The sequence below is a fragment of the Suricata suricatta genome, chromosome 4 (genome assembly GCF_006229205.1).
Source record: "Suricata suricatta isolate VVHF042 chromosome 4, meerkat_22Aug2017_6uvM2_HiC, whole genome shotgun sequence".
Classification (NCBI taxonomy): Eukaryota; Metazoa; Chordata; class Mammalia; order Carnivora; family Herpestidae; genus Suricata; species Suricata suricatta.
The window spans coordinates 73,995,213-74,017,561 of record NC_043703.1 but is presented as its reverse complement, the minus strand read 5'-3'; the positions used below and the strand labels follow the sequence as shown (position 1 = coordinate 74,017,561).

At 44.8% G+C, this 22,349-nt stretch overlaps 1 long non-coding RNA gene across 1 annotated transcript in view; it reads right to left on the bottom strand.

The window, feature by feature from the left end:
* Window positions 1–22,349, bottom strand: part of LOC115288919 — a 75,940-nt gene that overhangs the window by 52,968 nt on the left and 623 nt on the right. The window lies entirely within an intron of this gene.

The window sequence follows — 22,349 nt, the reverse complement described above, 5'->3', positions numbered from 1 at the left end:
GGCGTCCTATCTCGGTAAGTCATATTCCTATGAAAAGTGATGGTTATTCTGAAAACCTCTGACCCCATCCCCACCGCCACATCCAACCAAATCCGAGTGCTGGGAAATTCCCCTCCCATCGTGCACTATACCCGATGTGTCGCCACCCCTCCATGGCGAAAGAAGTCACCATTTCCTGCCTGGAAGAGAGGGCTCGAGATGCGTCAGGAGCAAGTGGTGGCGGTGCCCCTGCCCTGAGCCTGTGACTCTCTCCTCATCCGGCTTCGCTGTCCCTTGACCCCCTGTTCACTGGTCCTTCATTTCCTTAAACACAGCCAATCCTTCTCTCACACAGGGATGTGTCTTGGACTCATCTAGAATCTTCTATCAGGGCTCTCCCCCACTGAGGTCCCATGGCTTCATGTGGGTAGGTCCTTTGTAAGATTTACTTCTCAGCTTAAATGTCCCATTCCAGAAAGGTCCTCCTGGCCCGTGCTACCTCCAGTGGCTTCGTAAGCAGGTCTCTGTCTCAGCCCCCTCTATTTCCTTCACAGCTCGGATCACATGAGCGGACTTCATACTGGCTTGTGCTCCGTCTCCCTGCGAGAAGTTGTGGTGAGAAGGCACGGGCTGCATCTGCCTTGGTCAGCATCACACGCACGGGGTCTAGGACGGTGCACACACTCAAAACCCGCCTGGTTCTGCAGCCGCATCTCCCACCACACTACCCCGCTTCGGTTCCACACACCCAGCGTGTTCTCCTCCAGGGCAAGGCTCCTATCTTCCATCTGTTTTTGTCCAGTTGAACTCCTACTCATACCTCAGATGCCCTAACACCCACCACTTCCTCAGTGAAGGCTTCTCAACTCCCAGACAAGGTCAGACTCCCCGTGGTACCTTCAGGCACTCCTTCCTCCTTCACAGCACTACCAGAGCTGGAATTTTCTATCAGATCCACGTCTAACTCTCCCATAAGACCACATGCCCATCTAGGCAAGAATCACAACCAGTTGTGATCACCATTGTATTCTAGTGGCCAGCACAACACTGACACATAACTGCTTTGAAAATTTTTTTGTTTGGGGCACCTGGGTGGCTCAGTTAAGCATCCAACTTCGGCTCATGATATCGCGGTTTGTGGGTTTGAGCCCCGCATTGGGCTCTGTGCTGTCAGCTCAGAGCCTGAAGGGAGCTTTGGATTCTGTGTCTCCCTCTTTCTCTGCCCCTCTCCTGCTCTCTCTCTCTCTCAAAAATAAACACTTAAAAATAAATAAAATTAATAAAATAAAAAATAAGGGAATTATCTTATAAACAATAAGTCTGACTCTGACACACACACACACACACACACACACACACACGCCCAATACTACTAAACAATAAAAAGCGTGACCTAGTGTTATACTCAACATGATAAATCTCAAAATAATGTTGAGTGAAAGAACAGACAAAAAAAAAAGTTCATGCTGTTTAATTCCTTTCATGTAAAATTATAGAACACAGAGACAAATCAATAGTGGTAGGATGCAGATCAATGCGTGTCTGGGAATGGGGGTGTGAAGGTTGGATAGATTACCAGGGGCATTAGGTTACTTTTGGCAGTGATGGATATGCCCATTATTTTGATTGTGGCCATTTCACGGCTGTGTACATATGTCAAATTCACCAGATTGTGCACTTTATATATGTGTAATTTACTGCACATCCAGGATACCTCAATGTAAAAAAAAAAAAATCAAAGGTAAGACAAAAATGATGACCATTTCCACTTACAATATTTCTAGTTTACAGTTAATGGATGTTTCAATAGACAAAAATGAATTATTTCTAAGAGCCCAGATTTTTCTATTAAGCACAAATGATCTTTACAAGAGTAATTAGAAACCCAGAACTAATATGACTTACTCCATTATTTACTTTCCATAAAAGAACTAGCAAGGAGCTGAACAGCATTTTCCTACCCATCAAATGGGAGTAAGGACCCCTACCCGTGGGGTTATCTGGAGGGCCTGGTGTAATCACAAGAATCCGTATAAGGGAAAGAGGGGGCAGGAGAGCCAGAGAAGAGCCATAACCAGAGAAGCAGAGAAGTAGAGGCTGGAGTGATGTGATCGCTCACTGGGGAGGGAGGGGTCATGAGCCAAGGCATGGAGGCCACCTCCAGAAGGTGGAAGAGGCAAGGATATGGACTCTCACCTAGGGCTTCCCGAAGGAAGGCAGTTCTGCCGCCGCCTTGAATTTAACTTGGTGAAATCCATTTTGGACTGCCCCCCAGAACTGTAAGATAATAAATTTGTGTTGCTTGAAGCCATTAAGTCTGTGTTTTGGTAACTTGTTACAGTGGCTAGAAGAAACAAATACATATTCATAAGCCTTCATTTCCTCCAAGACCACCATCAAGGGTCTGTTCCTTCTGGAATGAAGATCTCAGTTCCTATGCATCTCACAGGTACCACCTCAACCCGTTCAGGTATCCCTGAAGCTCTGCACTTAGCCTACCCTCCGAACACTGCACAGCCCTCTTTAAAAATGACGAGCTCACATCTGGACAAAACACATTTACACTGGGACAGTGGATCACCAATTCCCACCCACTTCAAGGCAGCCTCACCCTTCAGGAATTCTCACTGCCAGAGGGATGAACACTTCCATTTCTTCCTCTTGGGAAGGCTGCCGGTTTGGATTTCTGTGCCCTCTGTATCTTCCTCTACTCTTTTCAAAGACTTAACTCCTTTGTTCTCGATTGCAAATTCACACACTAGTTTAACACCACCTTCTTCACCAGCCTTTCACCATTATGCTGCTCTTTCAGCAGATTTTGGTTATGAAGAACCAAAACTAGCTAGATCTCAGAATGTAGTGACTATAAATATGATATCAGATAAAGATGGACAAAGGGTCACATATTTATTATAAAAGGAAGACCCCAATCAGCCTCAAGATTGCATTTGTTTTGGGCTGAAATTGTCATCTTCTTTTAAAAGCCACCTGCCAAAGCTGTTTTCTGTGCTCTGCATCTGGGCATGACTCATTTTGAGTTATCAGTATAATCAATGTTCTAAAAATAAGATAGAAATAATAACGAGTCTAAAAACCAAGACCCAGTGATGTTGATGTTGATACCAAACTGAGTTAAATGGAAATTGCCGAAGGACCACACTGAACCCTACTCAGATCAGATCAAAGCACACTGGAAAAACAAAATAATCTTCGACTTATATGTGTTCAAAGATCATATCTTTGTTGTCTTTCTAGGGATCAGATCAGTCATGCATGATAAACCATTTCAACACATGATTTTTTGTAGTTTTCCAAAAAACAAACCAGAGATTGCTATATATCCTAAGACTACCAAGGTTTCTCAACGCGGGCACTGTTGATATTTTGAACAACATCATTCTTGTTCAGGGGCCATGTTGTACATTGAGGGATTTTTAGCAGCATCCCTGGTCTTTACCCACTACATGCTAGAAGCATCCTATTACACACACTCATGACGATCAAAAACATCCCCAGAGATTGCCAAATGTCCCAAGGGAGCAAAATCCCCAACCCTCCCCCACTCCTACTGAGAACACAGCTAAACTAATTCACCTGTTTAGTAACGATTAAGGTAAACACTTTGTAAATTAAAGCAGATACTTTGTAACCATCTCCTCTTGTAAATCTGACTTTTAGTCTGCCTTATAGGCCTAACAGGTAGGACTTGGTTACAAGCTATTTTCTCCATACCACAGAGAATCTATAGAAGAAAATCTATTGCATATTGTCTAATACAGTTCTACTTTTCTGTTTCCAAAAAATAGCATTATTTTTTTTCCTTCACACTCAGAGACGCCCATTTTGTAACATCAATCAATTACAAACAAAAATATTAATTTTGTAAAAGTCACCCTATATTCATTTCCCCCTCTTTGTCATTGTGCACTGAAGAACAGGAAATGGTAACAATTTTCCACCTGCAGCCATTAAAGACAGGAGCCCAATTATCTGTGGGTCAGACCTTCCTGCCACTTAAAAAGAGTCACAGAAATCACTGCTAGGGGCGCCTGGGTGGCTCAGTCGGTTGAGCGTCCGGCTTCAGCTCAGGTCAAGATCTCACAGTTGGTGGGTTCGAGCCCCGCATCGGCTCTGTGTTGACAGCTCAGAGCCTGGAGCCTGGAGCCTGATTCTCTGTCTCCCTCTCTCTCTGACCCTTCCCTGCTCACGCTGTCTCTCTCTCTCTCAAAAATAAATTAAAAAAAAAACATTAAAAAAAAAAAAAGAAATCACTGCTAAAAGATGCCTTCAGACATTGGCCAATCTCATATGTGAATCTCCCCCAACCACATCCCTGTTTTTATTCTGATAGAAAGCTCTGCCTTTCTTGTAAAAGACTATCACCCTCTAGCTTTCACTGGGTCCACTCTCTGGAGCCACAGCAAGATCTGCCAAGGTCCTCCACTGTTCGTAGCTCCTAGAGAGTTCACGTTCATTCATGCTACAGGTGGATATGTTTCAAATTCTTAACAACTGCATGACATAAACCCATCTAGGACTTTTAAAAAATATTTTTTTAACATTTATCCATTTTTGAGAGTCAAAGCAAGCAGGGGAGGGGCAGAGAGAGAAAGAAACACAGAATCCGAAGCAGGCTCCAGGCTCTGAGCTGTCAGCACAGAGCCCGATGCAGGGCTCACACCCACGGACTGGGAGATCGTGACCTGAGCTGAAGGCAGACACTCAACTAACTAAGCCACCCAGGCGCCCCTGGGACTTTTTAAACCATAGTTCTGCCAAAAGGTTGGTCGAAGGTGATTTTGTGAGCCAGTATTATGGTATCAAGCCTCTATTACCTTTCATAGTAGTGAAATTAGAGAGTGCTCCCCTTAGAAAAAATTTTTCCAGTTGGAATTTAGGATACCAGGAATACATCACCTTTACCCCAAACAGCCTGCCCCAAATCTGTAAGAATGGGGTCTGACAGCAAAGCTTGGCAATCACTTCATAACTGAGAAGAAGGCTATTTCATTGTAACTGCCTGTTACTTGTCAAAAAAAAGAGATTGACGAAACGTGTAACACATCACTCCCAGACTCCAGAGAAACATCACTCACCTTCCAAATGGAGAGTACCCTGAGCACAGCAAGTGAATTTCACTTCCTAAATCTGTTGCTCAAATATTCAATTTGCCCTCAAGCTGTATAAATTCCGACTGCTGTGAGGAGTGGGATGGAGGGGTCCCCCCGGGAAAGCCCCGAGACCCCATCTGAAAGTAATCCTAGCTGGTTCTTCTCCATCTTGTCAGAAGATGGGCTTTTCTAGGTAAAATCTTCTTTATCTTAGCATTTGTGGGTTTGAATCTCTGGTTCAAGAATGTGATGGTGGTGGGGGTTGGGGATGATAAACGCACTCCTACCAGCTGCCCGGCTGAGAATGGCATCACCAGCATCCACCATCGGTGAAACGGTGTCAGCCTTCTTGAGAGGTGGTGTTCTCTCTTATTCGCAGACAGGCCTTACTGCTATAAATTGTTGACAAGGGAAATATGCACAATTCTATGCATGACACCATGTTGAAGATAACAGCATTTAACACCGTTTACACCAGCTCCAGAGTAGTTGGTACTGGATCAACTAAAACCATTAGTAAAAATGTAGTAGTCCATATAAAACCACTGCCTTGGCCTACAAATGTCACCAGCCCTGGGATGCTCTGTCCTTCCATGGGAGGCGCTATGGTATGCATGACTTTGTGCAGGTGCAAAGGATGAGCTGCCACAGTGGCCACACGTGGGGGGTGCCATGCTCACGACCTTCCCCAGAGCTGGCTCATATCATCCTCTGCACAGCAGCTCAGGTCGCTGACTTTTTAAACCCACATCTTTTCTAGTGCCTTCCACTCTTCTCTGAAAGCACAGGTGGCATCAATGCATGTGGTCAGTAGATGACGTGTGTAAAGAGTGAGACATCCTACCAAGAAATATAACGAGACAAAGAGTCCATTTGTGAACTGCCTTTCAAAACGTAACACAGATAGGCCCAGAACAGGGAAACCCAAAGTCACTTTAAATATACGGCAGCCTCCAGACTCACAGACTTCAAATTCACCTAAACAAAGACATTAACAACTACCGTCAATAAAGAACCAAGGAAAAGGGTGTTGGTCAGCCACGGAAGCAGGGGGAAAGTGCCATCTAGAAGGAGTATATCTGCACGTGGGGGGACGGGGAGGGCGGGGGGCCACATCCCACACAGCTGCATCCTGCTGAGAGGCAACGAAACATCAGACAAACTGACATTACTGAGCACTAAGCAAGTGACAACTAATTATTGCTCTGGACAGTCTTTTAAAGTTAATTTCTTTATTTTGAGAAAGGAAAGAGAGAGAGAGAATGACAGAGAGCACCAGGGAGGGGCAGAGAGAGAATCCCAAGGAGGCTCCACACTGTCCATGCAGAGCCTGATGCGGGTTCGATCCCAGGAACTGAGAGATCATGACCTGAGCCAAGATGAAGAGTTAGATGCTTAACTGACTGAGCCACCCAGGCGCCCCTAGATGTTTTTTCTGTGTTAGCTCAGTTTCCTCAACAGTTCTAGAAGGTGGGTTCTGTCATTAATCATCTCAGTTCTGCAGATGAGTGAATGAGGCACAGATGGAGTAAAGGAAGGTACATAACGAGGTGACAAAGCCAAGATGCCCACTACACCATCCAGCCTCTCAGTCCCTCTCTCCTGTCTACACAGCCACAAAGCCACCTTCAAGTACAGAACCGGGTTCCAAGCCTCACTTCCGTCAGCTGTCAGGTATGAGTGTCTAGTCCTCTTGTGACTGTCCCCCAGATGGCAAGCAGCCCTCCAGCATCCCCGTGTCTTCCTCAGTCCTGTGCTCAGTGAACAGGAGTCCACACGGGAAACAGGGAGTCACCTTCCTAGTGGTGACCAGTCGTGTCTGTGATGCAACTACAATGCTCAAATTTGTCCCACTTCTCATCCCCAACCACTGAAGGACCTTTTAAAGTAGAAATGCCTGAGGAGCTTTAAAAAAACGATTATATCAGAATCTCTGATTGAGGGACCCACGGGCTGGTATTTTTTTAAAACTCCCTATGTGGTCCAACAGGCAGCCAGACAGAGAAGGACCCTGTCTAAGTCTCAGGGGACTTTGCCCAGAGGCTTATCAGGGGCCTAAGTGCTGTATTCATCAGGGTTCTTCACAGAAACAATGGATTTTAGATTGGTCGAATGATCTCTGGATCTATATCTATCTATCCAGGGAAAAGCCATAGTAAGGAACCGGCTCATGTGATCATGGAGCCTGGAAAGTCCCAAGAGTTGCCAGGTGAGTCAACACACCGGAAAGCTGATGGTGTCAGTTCCAGTCGGAGCCCAAAGGGGAAAGAAGACCGATGTCCCAGCTCAGAGACAAGCGAGAGGGCAAATGCCCCCTTATTCGAGCCTTCGGTGGAGGACATGTGGACCCCTACATGGGAGGGCCACCTGCGTCACTCTGCCCACCAGTTCAGATGTTAATTTCTTCCAGAAGCTCACAGAACACCCAGAATACAGCGTAACCTAGCCTGCAGCCCAGGCGAGTTGACACATCACGTTAGCCATCACACCTGCTTCGCCCATCTCCGTGCTCTTCTTCCAAAATGTTTGTACTGTCCCTACCAGGCATCTGCACACGGAACCCTAAAGGGCTGTGCTGTCATTTCTCCCTCTAGGGCATCAACTGTCAAGATAAACAGTTTCCACACCTTTCCAACTACACATCCCTATAAGAAAATTTTTTAAAGTTCTCTATGTCCCTATACACATTTTAAATTAATTTATAAATTACATTGTTTCTATTGGATGTAGATACATATATATTCTGATATACACACATATACACATATATATGATTTACGTATATACGTATAGATGTTTAGGTCTGTATGTGTGTGCATGCACATTCTGATGACTCTGTCTACCCCAAATCGAGTACCCCCACCACTTTGGAGATTATAGGTACAGGCACTTCATTTGTCTCTTTGGTGATGGCTTCTGTACTGTTCATTCTCTCTCTCTTTTTTAAATGTTTATTTATTAATTTTTGAGAAAGAAAGGCAGAGAGAGAGGGAGAGAGAGAATCCCAAGTAGGCTCCACACTGTCAGTGCAGAGCCCAGCTCAGGGCTCAAACTCATGAACCATGAGATCATGACCTGAGCTGAAATCCAGAGATGGACACTTACTGGTTTAGCCACCCAGGCACCCCAGCTTTGTATTTTTCTTAAAGAGCTTCCCCCAAAGGGTATTCCTTCTGGGCCTCACCATACCAGCAACCACCCCTGCCAAGCCCTTCCCTGGCCTGTGGCTGGGACAAGACCTCAGGGTCCCTGGAAGTCACCTGTTGAAGGTGCCAGAAGCGGGGCGCCTGGGTGGCTCAGTCGGTTAAGCGTCCAGCTCAGGTCATGATCTCACGTTTTATGGGTTCGAGCCCCACATTGGGCTCTGTGCTGACAGCTAGCTCAGAGCCTGGAGCCTGCTTCAGATTCTGTATCTCCCTCTCTCTCTGACCCTCACCTGCTCGTACTGTCTCTCTCTGTCTCTCAAAAAATAAATTAAAAAAAAAAAAAGAGAAGAAGGTGCCAGAAGCTTCAGGAACCAGGTCTCTGCAGACTGTGCAGAAAGGAGCCGCCCACCACTGACCTGGAACATCTGCCTTTGATGGTTAGCAAAGAAACAAGTGTTTCCTGTGTCTGTGTCAAGATGCTGAAATGTTGGGGGTGCCTGCTCAGTCGCTTAAGTGTCCAACTTGGGCTCAGGTCACGATCTCACAGAGTGTGGGTTCGAGCCCTGCATCAGGCTCTGTGCTGACAGCTCGGAGCCTGGAGCCTGCTTCTGACTCTGTGTCTCCCTCTCGCTCTGTCCCTCCCCACTTGCTCTCATTCTCTCTTTCTCTCTCTCTCAAAAATGAATAAATAAACTTTAAAAAAAAAAGACATTGAGATGCCGGGCTCTGTTTACTGCAGGACTTAGCGTCACCCTAACTCAGACACGACCTCACTGCTGTATTTAACCCCGGCGGCCACCTGGGTGCATTAGGTCGCTCTGAAGCAGGCCCTTATGTAAATAGCACAGGTCGCACGGCGAGGGGAAGTGGGCTGACTCACACCCAGGCCGTGGCCCCTGGACACTGGTGGGGGCCGAGGATCGCCTGGGGTCGGGAGCACATAGCTGAGCACCAGCTCTCTGCTTAGCACGACGTACCCAGACCTGGGGAGCGTCGGGGGGCGCGCGGAACCACAGTCTTCTGTCCACAAGTGGCCCCGACTGTCTCACTGACTTTGTATCGTACTGTGAAGGCCAACTCCACATGCCCCGTGTCAAACATGCAGAGCCCCTGGCTCATGCATGTGAGCTGCTATGGTGACAACAGCCCCGCGGTCCTCACAGTCCTCCCCTCCTCCCGTTTGGGGTAACGTCATGTACTTACAGGTCACACTACACTGAACTCTTCCTTCCAAATGAGGACCCACTCTCTTCTCGTCAGGTCTTGCTTCCCAGAATCGAGCAAAAACAACACCCGTCCCACCCAGCGGCGGTGCAAAGCCTTCCGAATCTGATCTCCCATAAACACAGGTCACGGGAGCTGGAAAGGTCAGCCCTCTTGGAACTGTGGAAGGGGAGGAACATTCACCTCGTAGACGACGGTTCTCTGAGAATGCTCCTTCGGGCAGAGGCAACATGCATCGTACCGCTGTGGCCCTCGCTTGTTCTCCTTGCGGGCCTTGTCATGGGAACCTGTCCCGTCGGCTTATAGAGAGACAGAAGAAGGCAACAGCACAGAGACGGCAGGCCACTGGGAGGCGGGGACTCGCTAACAGGTGAGTCCCCCATGGAGGAGAAGTTTCTTATTCACAGTACATTTCCAAGCAGAAAAGGTGAGCGGGAGGGAAGTCATCTGCGAGTGACTTCAGCTCATGACTTGCTTGCTTACGTTAGACAGACTTCACTGAAGTGTAACCTTTGTTATTTCTACGGTACTGCACGCTGATCAAACCCAAAGTACCAAATCAATGACTCTATTTCGCAAATGCGGTGTCCTTGTCCTGAATCAGCCCCAAACCACACTTACATCTCAAAGAGAGGATGTGAGTGACTATATTAAATACATAGGACTTTTGTCCTCTAACATAACAGTTTGTGTGATGGTGCGCTCAAAACCAACCCCTCCTCACTGACCACCCCTGGGTCCTCTGCCCCAAGCCCAGAGGCCCCGACTGCCCTCAGTGAGCTCCCTCCCTGTCGGGGACCCTGCCCAGTTTATTGGCAGGTCCCAGTCTCGACCTGGAGCAACCCTCATCCTCAGTGTCCTGCCCACGAGGCTGGCAGACTATGTAGCAAACCAGAGCACAGCTAACCTCACCACACAGATCTCAGAATTTTCAGTATTTGCTGAAATTTCAGCATTTCAGTATGTACGTCATCATAACCCACTCACACACAGGGTGACCATCAGGTGATGGGCATTCAGGGACCCAGGAGAAGCCACTAACTCAGACTGAGAGTGACAGGCAAGACGCTGGATGGAAGAAGTTTGAGTAGAAGTTTTCCAGGTGAGGGGCGCCTGGGTGGCTCAGTCAGTTAAGCGCCAGCTTCGGCTCAGGTCATGATCTCACGTTTCGTGGATTCAAGGCCCACGTCAGGCTCTGTGCTGACAGCTCAGAGCCTGGAGCCTGCTTTAGATTCTGTGTCTCCCTCTCTCTCTGACCTTCCCGTGCTCGTACTGTCTCTCTCTGTCTCTTAAAAATAAATATAAGACATTAAAAAATTTAAAAAAAAGTTTTCCAGGTGAAGGAGGTAGAGGGAATGAAATAGCGGAGAACATTCCAGAAAAGTCAATGTTCCCGAAACATGAATGTGCACCCTGAGTTTGAGGGACTGAAAACTTACGAAGGGAAGAGAGAAGTGTAGAAAAAGGGGTGTGGTGAAGGAGGGAACTGAGAGGTAAGTGGGACAGGCCAGGGCACGCTGGCCTTGGAGGCCATGTTAAGGAGTCTGAGGGCAACTGGGGACCATCAAAGGATTTTAAACGGAGATGTGCTGACCTGCTCTGCATTTCATAAACTTTACCCTTGGCTACAGATCAGAGAACTAGGGAACAGGGACAAGTCTGGAGGCAAGATCATTTGGAGGTTGCTGCAGTAACCCAGAAGAGCTCAGATGCCGAGGTCTGGACAAGGTAGTGGACACGGAGACAGGGTGGTGGGCACGTGGGAGGGATGCTGGTGAGAAGCTAGCTGGATATGGAGGAGAGTGCCAGGAAATAAGGAACTGAGGAGTGGCTTTGTGGATCAAAGGAACGAGTCCAGAAGGGGGCATGTTGAGTTGGAGGTACCCAGTACATACTTAGCTACATGGGGTTAGCAAAATGAAATTTAACAATATGCTATCTAAGGTTTTGTTTTGGTTTTTTTCAGCATATACCAAGGTATTTATTATCTTGGGCTTATACACCCACCTTTTGAAAGATGAGTAAATCCTAAACAACATTAAAACACATTGTAGGAGCACTTGGGTGGCTCAATCGGTTAAGCATCCAACCCTTGATTTGGGCTCAGGTCATGATCTCACATTTTGTGAGTTTGAGCTCCACATCAGGCTCTGTGCTGTCAGCGCAAAGCCTGTCTGAATTCTCTCTACCTCTCTCTCTGCCCCTCCCCCATTCATGCTCTCTCACTCTCCCTCTCAAAATAAATAGGTAAACTTAAAAATTTTGTAAACACATTGTGAGAAGTTTTTATAATGTTCCCACAGAGATATACTTTCTCCTGCATATAACAACTCCAGTAAAGCCTCCTAAAAAATCAGATGATCTGTCCCTTAATAATATTTATTGTGATGGAGCCAGAATTTGGTCAATGGTGTTGAAAAGCAGGTTTTACTCTTCTTAGACAAAGCTCCCGTTTCATAGCAGAGCTTCAAAAGTCTCCCACGGGCTACATTAAGGATGCCAAACAAAAGCAAATTTTTCAACAGCAGTCAATATAAAGCAGAGGGGAAAAATAAATACTCAATAGCCTAATTGAGAAATGAACAAAGGAAATGAAGACAGTCCCAGAAAAAATAAATAAATAAATGCAATGGCCCTAAAACTCAGAGTTTACTCAAGATTAGAGAAATGCAAATTGCAACTATTCTGAGACCTGATTTTCCACCATGACATGAACAAAAATGAAGGAGTTTGGCAGCACTCTGTGTTGGCACAGAGGTAGGAAAACAGTATCTAAAGAGTATGCAAATTGGCCTAATTTCCATGGAGGGCAATTTAGTAATGGCCCCAAATTTAATAAGCCTATAACATTATTTTTCAGCAAATCCACTTCAAGAAATGTGTTTAACAGATACACACATATGAAATGGTTTAACTTTACAATTATTTACTGAAATATGGAGATAACCAAGACACCCATCAATAGGAAACTGATTTATGTAATATGTTACAACCACAGAACAGAAAACTATGCAGCCATCTAAAAGGATGAAGGCAGGGGGAAACAACCCAAATGTCCACTGACAGATGAATAAACAAAATGTAGTCCATACATACAATGGAAGATTATTCAGCCGTTAAAAGGACATGAAATTCTGACATACGCGATCACATGGATGAACCATTAGCGCATTACACCAAGTGAAATAAGCTAGCCACAAGAGAACAGATACTGTAGGATTCTACTGAATGAGGTTGCTAGAACAGTCAAAGCAGGAGAGTCACATTCACAGACACAGGAAGTAGAATGGTGCTTGCCAGGGACTCGCAGGGAATGAGGAGTAGTCTTTCCTTGAGCACGGAGTTTCAGATGGGACAACAGCAAAGTGCTGGAGACGGATGGCAGTGACAGTCCACAGCAGTGTGAATGTACTTACGGCCACTGAACTGCATACGTTCAAACAGTGAGTTTCGTGGGGCACCAGGGTGCCTCAGTTGGCTCAGCGTCAGACTCCTGATTCAGCTCATGAGATGGAGCCTCATGTCAGGGCCTTTACTGAGAATAGACCCTGCCTGGGATTCTCTCTCTCTCTTTCCCCCTCCCCCACTCATGCTATCTCTCTTAAAATAAATAAACACTTTTAAAAAATAGTAAATTTGGGGGCACCTAGGTGTCTCGGTTGGTTAGTCATCAGACTCTTGATTTCAGCTCAGCTCATTATCTCATGGTTTGTGAGATCAAGCCCCATGTCGGGGTCCACACTGAATTTGGAGACTGCTTAAGATTCTCTCTCTCTCCCCCTATGCTCCTCTCCCCTACTCTCTCTCTCTCTCTAAATATATATATATATATAGTTTTTACAAGATAGTCTTATCATTGGTCAACATTCTTTGAAAATTCTTTCATTTTTCTTATGTTTCCAGGAAAAGAGTATTTAGTCAGTTTCTAAAGGAATTTGCCCTTCTTTTTTGTTTCTTTTTAAAAAAAACAAAACAGGTTCTCTCTGCTAGTGGCATTTTAATTTTTCTTATTATCCTCAATACCTTAGTGTATGGCTTAGAGTGTGGCTTTGAAGACTGGCCAATTTGAAAGTAAATTTTTTACATCTGTTATTTATTGTGGGAGGAAAGGCTATTTATACTTTGGATCATCAAAATACCAAACCTTCCAAATCCAGGGGGTTTAACTCCTAATTGGTCAACATTTAATTGCATAACCAAATTCTTACTGGCCAAATCACGTCTTGGGAGTGGGGGTGGGAGGAGCGGGGGGCGGGGAGTGCCTAATTCAGTGGTTAAGTGCCCAAGCTGGCTAAAGGCAAACATTGCTGGGAGAATGATTTGTTTGGGCAGATTCCCAAAGCTGACAGTGATTAATATACTTAACTTTAAAAGTGCTTCTGTTTTTCTCCAGAGAATATATTCCCACAATCAGAGGAATTGTTGATTTTCACAGTATCCCACCTTTCTTTCATCCCACTAAAAATGTGGGTATCTTATAAGTAGTGTGGCTCCTAGCTTCCAAGTCACATATTTAAGAGCTAGACAGGAAAAAACTCTTTCTTTTTTTCCCCTTGAGGTTCGAGTCATTCCTTTAAAATATAAATCTAAAATACCAAAATTTAAAACTTTTCAAATTTCATGTTATATTTTATATTTTACACTATTTGTAAGTGTAAATATTTACACATATTTACACTATTACATATAATAGCCTAATTGATAATTGTACTTCACTTTGGGGTTTTTGGGGGTTTTTTTGAGAGACAGAGAAAGACTGAGCACAAGCAGAGGAGGGGCAGAGAGAGAGGGAGACACAGAGTCCGAAGCAGGCTCCCGGCTCAGAGCTGTCAGCACAGAGCCCGACGCGGGGCTTGAACTAACAAACTGTGAAATCATGACTTGAGCCGATGTCGAACGCTTAACCAACTGAGAAGCCCAGGCGCCCCTGTACTTCACTTTGTATTGCTGCAATTCACTAGTGGCACGGGGAGATCCTTCTATGTTCTCAACCAAAGGAAATTAACTATAAGCATTTGGGTTGAGGATGGGTCCCAAGATATTCTACTGGGATGTAATACAAGGACAACAAAAACACTCTCAAAGGACCGTGACATTTTTATAGCACTATGACTGTTGTATGTCCTCGGGGCTTCTCAAAGCTGAGCTCTCACAGCCAAGACATAGAAACCAGGAGCATCTGAGAACAATTATATATTTACAAAGCCATGAACCGAAAGAATGAATTCAGAAAAGCTGATAACTTTTCACCTCCAAAACTTTTCCTGTAAAGACTTTTCCCATCTTGTGTATGAAAACAGGTTGGTAACATTATCATTGACAAATACAGTCCCATAGGGTCACTGGAAAACTCATGTATAGAAGGCAAAAGGACTGATCATTGGCAAGCATTTGGTGTTCTTAGAGAAGATACATTCCATCTGAGGCTGTCTTTCACAAAGGGAAGAATTCCCGAACAGTAAGAAGCCTTAGATATTATCTCATCAATTCCCTCTTCCTGCAGATAACAAAATGTAACCTCTGGAAATTTGGCTTGCTGAACATTTTTTAATTGCTATTAGACACAAGACTTACATGCACATCTTCCAACCCTCCACCAATGCTCTTTGCTCTTACATCTTGGCCATCCAAATAAAATTCTTGTTGCATGAATCTTCCTGCCACAAACACTTTGTGCAATAACAATACATTTCACTTGTTTGGAATCTGGCATATAGTTTCCCTAGCAATAGATAATACAATGGATGCATCCCTGAGCCAGCCCCAGATACCGAATGTGTGCACATGACGCAGTGGTATGCTTAAAAAACCAACCAACAAAACCACCTGCAAATCTAACACCCTAGAACGGAATTTATCGTTCCACCTTGAAATGTAAGGAACAGGGACAGCATCTACTCTGTCTGCTGGGGACTCCTCCGATTCCAAATTCCTGCTGATCATCAGGAAGGGAGGAGCCAGGTCCCCGTGGGTGAGGAGTGCAGAGCCTGGGGCTTCTGGAGGAAAACCCCAGGGGACACTTCCGTATCTGGAGCTAGCTTGCCAGTCGCCATGTTTCCCAGTCTTTGGATAACAACCACTTGCTGCTACCCTACGTTCTGTCTAGGGTTCTGGACCAGTATTTTTCTCCTCTCTGCCCTACTGTTGCTTTCAACACAGTCTCAGAGTTGTATGTTGCCTACATATCCTTCTATCCTTAAAATGTATACTCAGGCAGTCCTTTTATGGCTTTCCAAGGGTTTACGACTACTATCAATGAGGAAAGCGATTAGAAATGGTTGTCTTTTCTACTCCTTCAGTCCAGCCCCTTCTTTTATTTCCTTCAAATGGTAGAGTTTCCTCCAGGAATATGAAGGCTTAAAATCCTATGGCCAGATTCACCCTGGTTTAAACACATTCAAAAATAGGATTTCTAGAGCATCCTTACTGGATTGAAGGAAGACTCTGAAAAGCAGGAAAGGGCCCAGGCTTAGAGGGTTAGGAGGCGAGAACTTGAAGGAGATAAGCAAAGAGGAAGGAAGATAGAGTTCTCTGGTCACTGGGCCCCACCTGGCACAGTCGTCCCTGGGGCTGCCATACGTCTAGGAGAGTGCCCGGCAGTGTCTTTCATTGTGCTTTTGTATTTTCATGTCTGTTGACCCAGAACTCGAGTATCAGCTAGGTGAGGAGAGAGCTCATGACCTATGTTCTCATGCCCTTTTGGTTCAGAGGACACATGTGATTGATAAATGCCAGTTGACTGCCTGGGAACTTCCAGGCCGCTTCAAGGTCATGATTTTCTTCAGTAACACAGGGGAATGTCTCGCACTCCGTTGCCCCAGAATCTGGGGAAATCATAAACAGCCACGGACGGAGGTTCTTCCACCCATTTTACACAGGTGCATTTGGCTCGTTTCTCCTCATTCAAGGGCAATGCCTCGGAGGCAACCTTTTAATGAAGAGGTGTTCCAAAAGCACCTGGGGAGCAGGCCACCCCCCTCCTAGACCTGGGTCAGCTGGCTTGCACAACTGGATAGTTAGACCAATGTCATGCTCAAGTCAGAGGGAGACATAGCAGTTTCTGCCCTCCGAAGCTGACTTTCCAAATCGCAGGTACTGGCACCAATCCCTTTACTAATTAAGCGTGCATTGCTCTGAGAAACAGGCCCTCTGGTTTTGGCTGTGTAACAATAGCTATTCCACACAAGAACCTGTTTCTGAAACTACCCATCATGAAATTCGACTGGATCACATCCACGGAGCACATTTCGAAACCTGCTGCTATTTCTTGAAGAAACTCCACCAAGTATCATGGATGCGTATTCTTCAGCAGGTGTATTTCAGAAGATAGTCTGGGGCCTCACACTTTGATTTGACTAGGATGGTCCCCAAAGAGGAGCAACTCAGGGCAGTGCCATGAAGGCATAAATAACAACCCCATGATTCCAGATGGGGAGGGGTAGCTTCTGTGGGACTAATAGAAACAGATTCCTAAAACAATGGACAGAGCCTCAGTTTGACTTACAAGAAAGTACCAACAAGTGACCCTATTGAAATTCGTTTAGGGGTGCCTGGATGCTCAGTCAGTTAAGCATCTGACTTCGGTTCAGGTCATGATCTCATGGTTCGTGGGTTCAAGGCCCGCATCGGGCTCTGTGTTGACAGCTCAGAGCCTGGAGGCTGCTTCAGATTCTGTGTCTCCGTCTCTCTCTGCCCTTCCTCTGCTCATGCTCTATCTCTCTCTGGCGCTCTCTATCAAATTAAATAAACATTTAAAAAATTGTTTTAGCAACTCACAAAATATTAAATGAAGAAAAGTAGACAGGAATATGTCACCTTTTCTGACAGCAGAACATGAAGTAATGAAGGGAGTCAAACAAAAGTACTTTGAGATTCTGATGACTGGTGTGATACAGAAACCTGTGCTGCAGAAGACTCTGGAATTTTCTTGGGCCAGCTTGAAACACAGCACTGGCTCCCACCTTTACAAAGCAGTTTCTGTGCTTCGGGCAAGGCCCTGGCCGAAAGCCCTGCAAGCTCCCCACGCCTCCCTGCATCCTGTGACCACAGCATTTTAATAATTTGAGTGTTTGCAACACATTCCAGTTATAACCTTGCTAGCTGTTCAATGCCTCCGGGAAAACTTTCAAATTCTTCTGGCTACATTTCAGAGTCTGAAGTACGAGGCTGAACACACCTTGATGGAAATAAGCATGGAAAATGCCATTCAGAGAGAAGGTCTCCCTAGCTCATCTCAATAGCTGTGAGTTGTAAAATCTACTTCACTGTCCTTCTAGTTTTGTGAGTCCATTTTTTTATGTTTTATTTATTTTTGAGAGAGAGAGAGAGCAAGCAAGCGCGTGAGCAGGGGAGGGAAAGTAAGAGAGGGAGACACAGAATCTGAAGACAGGCTCCAGGCTCTGAGCTGTCAGCACAGAGCCTGACGCGAGGCCCAAACCCACGAACCGTGAGATCATGACATGAGCCGAAATCAGACACTTGAACCGACTGAGCCACCCAGGTGCCCCTGTGAGTCCATTTTTATTGGATTCATCATGCTATACAGGTAGTGCCTAGGACTCAAATCACATGCACTCCACGGCTCAAAAAAGGCAGAGAGATCAGACCTAGCTGACAATGGGATCATCATCAGCTTCGTCTGCCCTTGTCAAAACCTGACCAGGCTTGAGGCTGGCTCTCCAGAGGTGAGAGTGAAAATAAAGTAAGAAGCAGGCTAAATATAGAAGAATTCAGTTCTGAATCTCTCGTTGTTACTTTATACATCCAGGGGGTATATGCTAATGTAAAAAAATTTGCCACAACTTGCCCAAACATTGATTTGTGCCAGAAGAGGATACTCACAGGAATAGAGCAATTGCAATAGATCTTGTCTTCAGCGTTCTAGACCAAGTTCCTTCTCTTATTCTCTATAATGGACTGAACTGAGTTCACCCCAAAACTCATAGGTTGAAGTTCTAACCCTCCAGTGCCTCAGAATGTGCCTGTATGTGGAGATAGGACCTTTAAAGAGGCAGTCAAGGTAAACTGAGGTCATATGGGTGGGACCTAATCCAAAGTGACAAGTGTCATAAAAATAGATTAGGACACAGACATGCATACACACAGAGGAAGACCCTGTGAGGGTACAGCAAAAATACGGTCACATGCAAGCTAAGACTGGTATCAGAAAAAAACAACCCGCTGACACCAGGGACCTTGGACTTACAGCCTCCAGAACTATGAGACAATAAATATCTGTTAGCCAGTCTGTGGTCCTTTGTTATAACAATCCTAGCTAACTAATACACCTGCTCTCCTAACTACCAATTGTGAGGACTGGCTCCTTCTTTTATTTACTTCATTTCACTTTCTTTTGGTCCAATGAGCCCCTCTCCATGTCTTCCTTTCTTCTGCCTTGCCTCTGTCAGTATTTGTCTATTTTTTTAAGTTTATTTATATATTTTGAGAGAGAGTATGAGCAGGGGAGAGGCAGAGAGGAAGGGAAGGAGAGAGAGGGAGAGAGAGGAAAGGAGGGAGAGAGGGAGGGGGGGAGAGAGAGAGAGGGAGGGAGGGAGGGAGAGAGGAGGGGGGAGAGAGGGAGAGAGAGAGAGAGAGAGAGAGAGAGAGAGAATCACAAGCAGGCTCTGCACCATCAACAGAATGCAACATGGGGCTCAAACCCATGAACCACGAGATCCTGACCTGAGTTGAAACTAAGAGTTGGATGTTTAACCAACTGAGCCACCCAGAGGCCCCTTTATTTGTCTTTTAAAAGAGGGTCTCTTCCCAGACAGACATAGAGTCTTGGAAGTAGAGAGAGAGAGAAGGCATCTTGCACTCTTCATCCCCAGGTCTGTTGAGAGGCTCAGGCTCGCAGAGCGCACAGGTGCATCTGGTTTGAAATGGTATAGTGCAAAATCATTTGACATCATCATCACATGTGCCTCTGCCTCTCTGGCTGACTGTGACCAAGTCACGCAACTTCTCTGAGTGTCTATGTTTCCATATATTAAAAAATTAGTGATGGGAATTATTGCATGGTGGTTGTGAGTTTGAATTGAGATAAAACATTGGAAAATACTTTATATACTACTCACCGTAGCTCAGTTTTTCTATTTGTAGAATAGGTACTACCTAAAAGTTTGTAATATACTATCATGGAAAAAAAATCAACAAATAATTAGAACTTCTGTGACTCTAAATATTATATTAAATTTAAAGAATCATTTCTACTCTATATTTCATTGGCCTAATAAAGTTTACTTTTGTTTCTCTTGCCACTCAATATTGATGAAGCATCTTGTACTTGGTATTAAAAGACAGGTTCTAAAGACACAAAAGACCTGGTTCCTGCTTCATGGATCCTGTCAATCTATTTAGAAAAATAACTTTTACAGTAAAAGCCACTCATAAAATCAGTTCTCAGTGGTTCTCAGGGCGCCGATCCGGACCAATCAAGTACATACCTGAACTTTCTAAGATAACATCCCAGACAGCAATTTCCACCTTTTGCCTATGAAATACACTACCAGCAGAGGTCAACAAATCTGACTTAAAAGATTTAGAATTAAGAAAACCTGAATGCTAAGTAGTGTATTTTGTTTGAAACAACTTTAATTCCATAATCATTTGTAAAGCAGAACGCCTTAATACACAATAAAATTAATATCTATAATTTTCTTTTTTTTAAAGTTTATTTATTTTGAGACAGAGAGACAGAGACAGAGAGTGAGAGAGAGCAAGGAGAAGCAGAGAGAAAGGGAGAGAAAATCCCAAGCAGGCTCTGCGTGAGGCTGGAACTCACGAACCATAAGATCATGACCTGAGCCAAACCAAGAGTCAGACACTCAACCAACTGAGCCACCCACACGCCCCAAGTATCTCTAATATTCTTAAAACTAGATTTAAACTAGATTTAAATAATAAAATTCTTAGTTTTCCATTAGCTGGGAATCCCTGGAAAAATTTATTTAACAATAGCAACACTCCAGAAGGAAAAAGATGTATTCTTCAGAAATGTAACTGTTATTTAACTTAAGAAATATCTGACTGTGGGAGCACCTGGGTGGCTAAGTTGGTTGTGCGTCCGACTCTTGATTCCAGGTCGTGCCCCACGTGGGGCTCCACGCTCGGTGTAGAGATTCTCTCTCTCTCCCTCTCCCCCTCCCCCTTCCCCTCCCCCTCCCTCTCCCCCTCCCTCTCCCTCCCTCTCTCTCTCTCCCTCTCCCCATCTCTCTAGCTCATGCTCTCTATAAAAAAAACAAAAACAAAAACAAAACTGAATGTGAAAACATCTCAACCAACAAGAAAACTATGTAAATTTTCTTTAAGAAATTCACACTCACTATTGAGAATAATCAAACTATGGCAATTTGGGTGTTTAGGAACATAGTGATTTAATGCTTCAGGAGCAGCATGACATAGCTGACTCAAATCCTGACTTTACCACTTACTAACTGTAAGACCTGAGGCAAATTACTGTACTTTTCTAGTCTCACTGGCCTCTTATTTTGAATTGGTACATTATTAACGTCTGCCTTGGAAAAGCATAGCTGTGATCAGTGCACCTCTCCTGGCCAGCAGTATAGGATGTCTTGGGTGGAATTTCTAAATGAGAAAGTGTCATCGTTGATTATAATTGCTTCCTAGCCTTTTCCTCTTCCTAAAATGTAAACTTTTCTTTTTTGTTATTTTTTAATATTTATTCATTTTTGAGATAGGAGTGTGTGTGCATCCCCACATGAGGAAGCGATGCAGAGAGAGAGGGAGACAGGGATCCAGAGCAGCCTCTGTGCCGATGGCAGAGAGCCTGCTGGGAGCTCGAACTCCTGAACTGCAAGATCAAGACCTGAGCCCCAGTCGAATACTTAACCAGTTGAGCCACCCAGAGCACCCTGGAAACTGTAAATCGTTCTAATTCAATTTTGTATGTCTCGCTCACCATTTAATTCTTTTCCTCCCAAGTCTGTCTCTGTATACAGCACATAGCAAAGCCTAATAAACATTTGATGAAATACATGAATGATTAAATAACACATAGACAATTTTAAGTTGGGGGCAGAGAAAGAAAGAAACTAGTGCGTGGAACACAGTTTAAGAACTGTTAACGGATCAGCATCTTTGGCAAACAATTAAAACCTGAGTACCAAACTAAAAACACCAAAAGTCACCTTTAACTATGATAGGATAAATGGGCAAAGGGGTGGGGAGTAAAAAGTACTAGCGTAGCAGCCAATCACTACTCTAGAAAAGATCAAATTCCTTTCCGATATAGCTAAACAAATAATCTTTGAGATAATGAGCCAAAATTCTCTGGCAGACTTATATGTAAGAAAATACCCAGTGAAATATTCTCCCCCATGCTTTGTGAAATTCTCTGCCATCTTTGTAAAACATTTGACGACGCAACTGTCTGAATATTTCACACTGTGCCTGCAACCTACTGCATACGCTTTCATTTTGCAAATATTTTGGTTACTATGTTGTAAGGTTGAAGGTCAACTCATTTTCATGGGCCCAAACCAGGTTCTGTATTTTATTTTTTTTAAATGATGATCGTTAAGGAATATTCAACAGCAGGTGCTATTTGGAAGATGAGGAAACAATACTTTTTATGGCTACTATTTGTTAAGGTGTATCTTGTAACTACCATCAGTCCACACTCCAGTATTTTCGAAAGCGGAGTATTAAGGTATTAAGCAGGTGATAACCTAAGTCCTGAGTCCCTCAGCAAAGGGCAAGTGGTGGCCGATACACTCAAGTCAAGGATCCGGGGAGACAAGGGTCGGCTCGTCTCGCTCCCGAAGCTTCTGCGCGTCCCCCAGCTCCAGAGCCCCTCCGTCGCCCGGCAACTCCGGCACGCCGCGGCTCGGCCCCGCCCCCGCTACCAAGGCAACGCGGCCGCGCCGGC